The sequence below is a fragment of the Miscanthus floridulus genome, chromosome 17 (genome assembly GCF_019320115.1).
Source record: "Miscanthus floridulus cultivar M001 chromosome 17, ASM1932011v1, whole genome shotgun sequence".
Lineage (NCBI taxonomy): Eukaryota > Viridiplantae > Streptophyta > Magnoliopsida > Poales > Poaceae > Miscanthus > Miscanthus floridulus.
In genome coordinates, this window is record NC_089596.1 from 31,310,140 (window position 1) to 31,316,250 (window position 6,111).

A 6,111-nucleotide genomic window follows, 5' to 3' on the forward strand; every position below is an offset into this window, starting at 1 on the left:
TAAATTCTTCCAGTAACCACCTATAAATATAGGTGACCGGATATCACCGATCGCTACCGGTCTAAGCAAGGCTAAGCAGTTATTCGATCCTGATCTAACTGGGTAAAAGGTAATAAGGTAGGCAAGGATAGTAATAAATGCATCAATGGTTTCAATCAACTCCTACAACTTAATGCAACAATATATAAACTCATATATATAGAAAGAATTGCTTTTATAAATTAGGAGACTTATAATGCTCCGGGGCTTGCCTGGGATCCGACACAAGTCAGTTCAGTTAGCTTGCACCGTCCTGGTGACGTCTTGGGTCCTAGCATTCGCTTAGTCCTTCTATCTTCAGGATAGATCCTCCATACATCGTCTTCAGGTTCGGCTCCAACATCATGTTCTTCACGTGGTTCATCTAGCGCACCTAGATGAGATGCAAGATGCGTGTGTATGAATGTGATGAATTGTAACACAAGATGCATCACATAAACATTCAAGACAAACACAAGATTATGCAAGACATAGACACCAATAGCTATTTAACTAACCTCACACCACTAACTATAGAGAGCAAGCTACTCACATCAACTCATATCAAGCAAACAAGTTATTCACAAAAATCACAGAGTCAAGGCTGCAACAGCAGCAGCTAATTTTACTCATAACAGGAGTTGTACTAATCCAAAAGACATGCAACAAGACAATCTGGAAAGCTTATGGACTTTTCTACAATTCATCTTTAATCATCTTATCATGATTCTCAAGATAACTAAGTCAATTATATCCATTTATAGAAACTGGTCTACAGTTGACAGAAAGCAGCTATTTCTGAAACCCAACTTTAAACAACTGTAACTCTTAAACTACCTGGCCAAATGACACCAAATTTTAATAGAAGCTAGATACATGAATTATCTACAACTTTTGTATAAACAAGTTTCACAACAAAGCACATTATCATGAAGAACTTTGCTAAGTTCCCAGATCTGTCCGTAAACCACATCGGTAAGAAAATAATTATTAACTTATGTTGCAAATACATAATTGGGCAAAACCAACTTTACCAACATTTCACACATGACTAAAGAACACCAGAAAACCTAGTGTCCATGACCAAATAAATTCTTTTAATGCATTTCTTAATTTATTTTAGATAACAAGGTGACTTGATGAACATATACCAAAAGTATACAATAAATTCTACAAAAATTACAGTGGCTCACATATCCTCTCAATAGTCTACTGTACAAATTTTACTCCATTTGAATATGTATAGCAACCTCTATGAAAAGAACAAGTTGCTAAAGCAAGAATTCATGTGAGAGCGAGATAAACCAATAACTCACTCATACTTCATCCAATACTCATGAAATTTTTACCACACATTAACTATCACATGAGTAGCATGCCACAAAAATTTCACTTCCTTTGGAGCCCTAGATCTACAGTTATGAAAAATAACAAATTCAACTAGCATTACAACCTTACTGCACATATCTATTTTTACCACAAAATATTTAAACTAAAACATGCCATATTATAGATCTACTGCATAGACAATTTCACAAGGATTCCAAAAAGTCCTCATTTACTATTTTACGAATTTTCTACGATTTACTATGAATTTCCAAAGTTCCTGCAAAATAATTACAAACCAGTCCTTATGGCACTATTCATATGAGTCTATGACATTGCAGATAGGACCCTCCCTTTCTTCAAATTCTTGCGCGAGGTCCCTAGTCAGAAAACAGAGCAGAGGATGGCCGGACTCGTGGCTCCGACCGGCCGTGGTCGTCGACAGTGGCGGTGGCGTGGCGGGGAGGACCAGGGGGGCCGCACGCATACGCTGGGCTGCCCAGCAAGGCCCGACGCGGCCTGTGGTGGCACGGCCACAGTAGCCACGGCGGCGACGGCAGCTTCTCTGACGGCGGGGAGCAACAGAGGCCAATGGCGCCGGTCTAGGAGGTCCAGAGGCGCGGCGCGATGAGGAGAAGATGATGCCGCGCTTGGTTCGGACGGAGGAGGGATGGAGTGGAGGCAGTAGCAGCGGCAGCGAGCTCGGCGGCGACATTCATGGCGGCCGCGCTCTGGCGCGCACGCGCAGGCGCCAGAGAGCGAAGGAGGCGATGGGGAGCGCAGAGGGAGGGAGCGGGAGTGGAGGGGGAGCCTCTGGCGCGCGTTATGGAGGAGCAGGGCAGAAGGAGGCGCGCGACACGCGGCGGAGAGCAGGGGCGCAGCTCGCACATGGCCGCCACGCACGGGGCACGCGGCATGCGTTGGGGCATTTCCGCGAACAGCTGGCGGGCGACGGAGTGGACATGGTGGGAAGCCGATTTGGGCCATCTCGGGTGCGAATTGGACTTTGGGCCTAAAATGAAGTTTACTTCTTTCCTGACGCTCTGCATTTCTTATTTAAGGAGCCAAGTCATTAGAGCTCTGGATCAGCGGGTAATTAGGCTCCAAGTTAATAGTGTCAACGCATTGACGGCGATGAACAAAAGCCCAAATTGAGGGTCAAAACGAAGTCCAACAAGTGCCATATTTATACATGCTCATCTCCATCATGTACACTCCAACTTTTATCTTTGGACCAAGTTGAGTTGCTTAATGAATTTTGGAGAACGCGGAATGCCAACGTCGTTGCTTAGCGAAACTGACTTAGAATAATTCTAAGTGTTGAAATCAGCAGCAGGTTTCAACTTCGAGCCTCTGTTTGACTTATTTCCAAGTTGATCTAGCTCTTGGTCCAAAAACAAAGTTTGTTCTACATGATATGTACTACAACTTTCATTTAAGGTCCAACCTTAAAAATGGTATAGAACCTACTGTTCTACTTTGACCAAAGTAGGATCACGATGAAGCTTAAATTAGCCTTTTTGATCCATTGGAGCATTTTCTTGGCATTTGCTCAACATGAACCTTTCATGACTTTTGTTGTAGAGTTCATCTAGAGTCATTTGGGCATGGTTGCAAGATTTGGTTGACATCTCATGTTCTCATTCACTTAATAGTGCAATTTAAGCACTTTGCAAAGTCATTCCAATAAGGATATAACTTATCATTTCATGTGACTTTTTGATTCCAAACTTCACGAAACTTTTCCATGGACCAATATAGATGGGTATTGATGTGAGACTCACAAAGATATTCCAATAACACCACCCAAGCATATATCTTGAAAAGGGATCTATAGACGAGCAAAGGTGCAATATCCAAGTTTAGGTTGGGGCTCGTTTCTATAGGTTTGACATTGACATCTTCATCATCACTTAATATACTATGTTTTAGCTCAAACCCATTGCTTAACTGGTGGCAAACACCTAGGGTGTTACACAAGACATTAGCAAAAATACAGGAAACAAAATATTGTAATTTTTTTGTACAACTAGGTCAATGCCCGTGCGTTGCTACGGGTTTAAAAATCCATGACAAGTACATATACACTTAGACCATTTTAACATGATGGTAGTCACATGAACGAAGCATAATAAAAATGCTTACATGTTGTTATCTGGAAGTTAATAATCAGAGGTGTAAAAAGAATTGAAGATATGACCAACTGTGTAACATTGACAAACTACTTGTTTGCATTAAGTTGAGCTGTCGGTACAAGTAACATTTATAAAAACTAAAATACCAGAAAAAAACAATACATTTACATCAATTGCTCTAAGTATCTGTGCAAAACTAAAAAACTTGAAAGAATGGGCAACTAAAACCCAGTAAGACAAGATTCTTTCAACTTACAATTCCATCCAATGTGATGGAACTATCCTTCAGGAGAGCATTAAGCCTAGTTGTATCAATCTTATCAAAGATATCTTATCCTAACTTGTTTCCTACAAGACCAGAAGTGAAAGTTTAGGGAAGATATAGAAGAGATTTAAAAACAAAGCAAACAAAGAAGAGGATTATGTGAGAGAGATACCTGCACAGAAACCCTTATAAATTGCCTTGTACACAAGCTCTTCGATCTATATGGTGTTCGGCATCAGGCTCTGTAGTGCCTTAATCTCTCGTTGATCTTGCTCCTTCTCTGCGCCCAAAAGCCAAACACACCAACCAACTAAGAAATCAGAGCATGGCAAGAGGAACACTTGAGATTCTGAGAAACGTTAGCAGCACCAGCATAATATTGGATATCTCACTTCTGAACACCTTAATCACGTGTTATGTATCTATTCCCGTGTTAAGTAACCTTGTTTGAAAGTCCATACTGACTTGGTGTCTAATCTCATCATCCTCCTATGTCCAAAAACTGAAGAGCTGAACAATTCAGAAAGGATTTAGTGATGACTGGCATGCTCACTGAGTCTCTGGTTAAGTAACTGACATTAGCCCTGGTTGGTCCCCAAGGAGCTCGACAACAGAAAGAACTGGCCAACTGACACACCAATCCATGGTAGACAGACATGCTATCTGTGGAAAGAGATTAAATCTCTAAAATTTCATGCTTACATGTCATCAATGAGGGCATTGCAATTTATGAACCACAAATTACATTGCAGAAACAGACCAATTATATTTTTTCCTTTTTTATGGGATTACACGTTATATTTTAACTACAAGTATGAGATGAGTTCAATGGATTCATTACAACAGATCAGTATGCTCTGCAATTTGCAACGAACAAACCAAACGAATGGACATCGAGGGATTCCAATGGAAGGCGATGGCACATACCTGGTGCACGTGGTTTCCAGGGCTCAATGGTGCCTACAGCGGCTCCGGTCAATTTGGGGAGGGCAGCACGGACCCCTGGCTCCCCGCCTCCGGCCCGTCGTTGTCAATCTGAGCGAAGAGCTAGAAAACACAGCAGATAGTAGCACCCAAACTTATAAAACCAACTGGTCTGCAGCAAAAACTGACCTCTTGCAGAACAACAGTATCATGATGGCCGCCCATAATAATTTGCATCTGCTTTTTCAATCACAAAATGATCACCATAGATAGACAAATAAAAGGTTCGAGCAAGGGAATCAATGTAAATGAGAACATGTTTGAAAATTATTATGCGAACAAATAAATTCCATTTACCAGTGCCACCTCCAATATCAATGTTCCTCCATGCCTAAAATTTGGACAATTTGTACCCTGTGAAGATTCATGGCCAGTTATCTGCATGCCCACCTTGTATTTTGGGGTTAAAATCAAACAAGCATGGGGCTTTAGAGTAATATGAGGTGAAGCAAAGACATGGAAATCAATATCCACAATATCTCAAAAAAAAAAAGCAGATTTCACTTAGCTAAACTCGACAAATGACTAAGTGAATATCAATTTCAAATCCAGCTTATGACAGAACTTTTCGTACCTGGATTGTAGCTTTCAAACCATAAGCTTTGACAACAACCGTGATATTTGCTTTTGCAGCCCATTCAAGTTTTCAGGAAGGATGCCCTCCAAGGATTTTGAACCGTATTCCACAAGTGGGTGAACCTTGAGATCCTGACAGACAAGTAGGGATAAATAAAGAACATCATTCCCATAACTCCTTATATTATCAGTGCTGGTGAAAAAAAAAGATGGTGTGCAAAATTCAGCATATTAAACCAAATCCTTGCAGGTATTACTCAAATCAGACTTCAAAAAAGTCAAGGGCTATATATTTGTCCAGATCTGCATTTCATTCATAAAATAGCACTTAACTGGGTGCTGCATAAACAGGCATCGTCAATTGTCATTGTAAGCACCTTCCTTTTTTATGTTCTTCCTCTCAATATGGCGGTAGGAATTGAAGTCTGCATCATGTAAGGCAGTTTCTTGTAAGATGTTTCTGAAGGCACATAATTTCCATCTCGGCCTTGGAAATCGGGCAATATGTATGAGCCTCAACACTTAGCCTACAAAATAGTGGACAAAGGCATGTCAGCGTACCCATGAAAACATTAATGCTGTTTCAGACATTCTACTCAAGACATACACAATCAAACAGTTACTACTAACAACTACTACCTAAATCAGGCAAAGTTGCTTTAGCATAGGGTGGGTGACGAAGGCAACCAACGCTCTCAGTAGGCAACGAGTGTTCAGACCTGCTAAACAGCCAGGAAAAATATCACTGAGCTTTCATGCCTTTTCTTGACCGTCGACGATCTTCATGCTCGTGGTCTCTAGCATGTC

The 6,111-nt window shown here is 41.0% G+C and overlaps 1 long non-coding RNA gene across 2 annotated transcripts; it reads right to left on the minus strand.

Annotated features, from left to right (window-relative positions):
* Window positions 1-3,919: 3,919 nt before the first annotated feature.
* LOC136514946 (uncharacterized) lies at window positions 3,920-5,825 on the minus strand. Of its 2 annotated transcripts, none has more exons than XR_010773901.1 (4): window positions 5,303-5,825; window positions 5,026-5,082; window positions 4,672-4,905; window positions 3,920-4,024 (listed from the first exon to the last, which is right to left on the minus strand). It is a non-coding gene; the product is annotated as an uncharacterized lncRNA (long non-coding RNA). The 2 variants fall into 2 exon arrangements; XR_010773902.1 differs by lacking the exon at window positions 3,920-4,024 and adding an exon at window positions 4,311-4,407.
* Window positions 5,826-6,111: the final 286 nt, after the last annotated feature.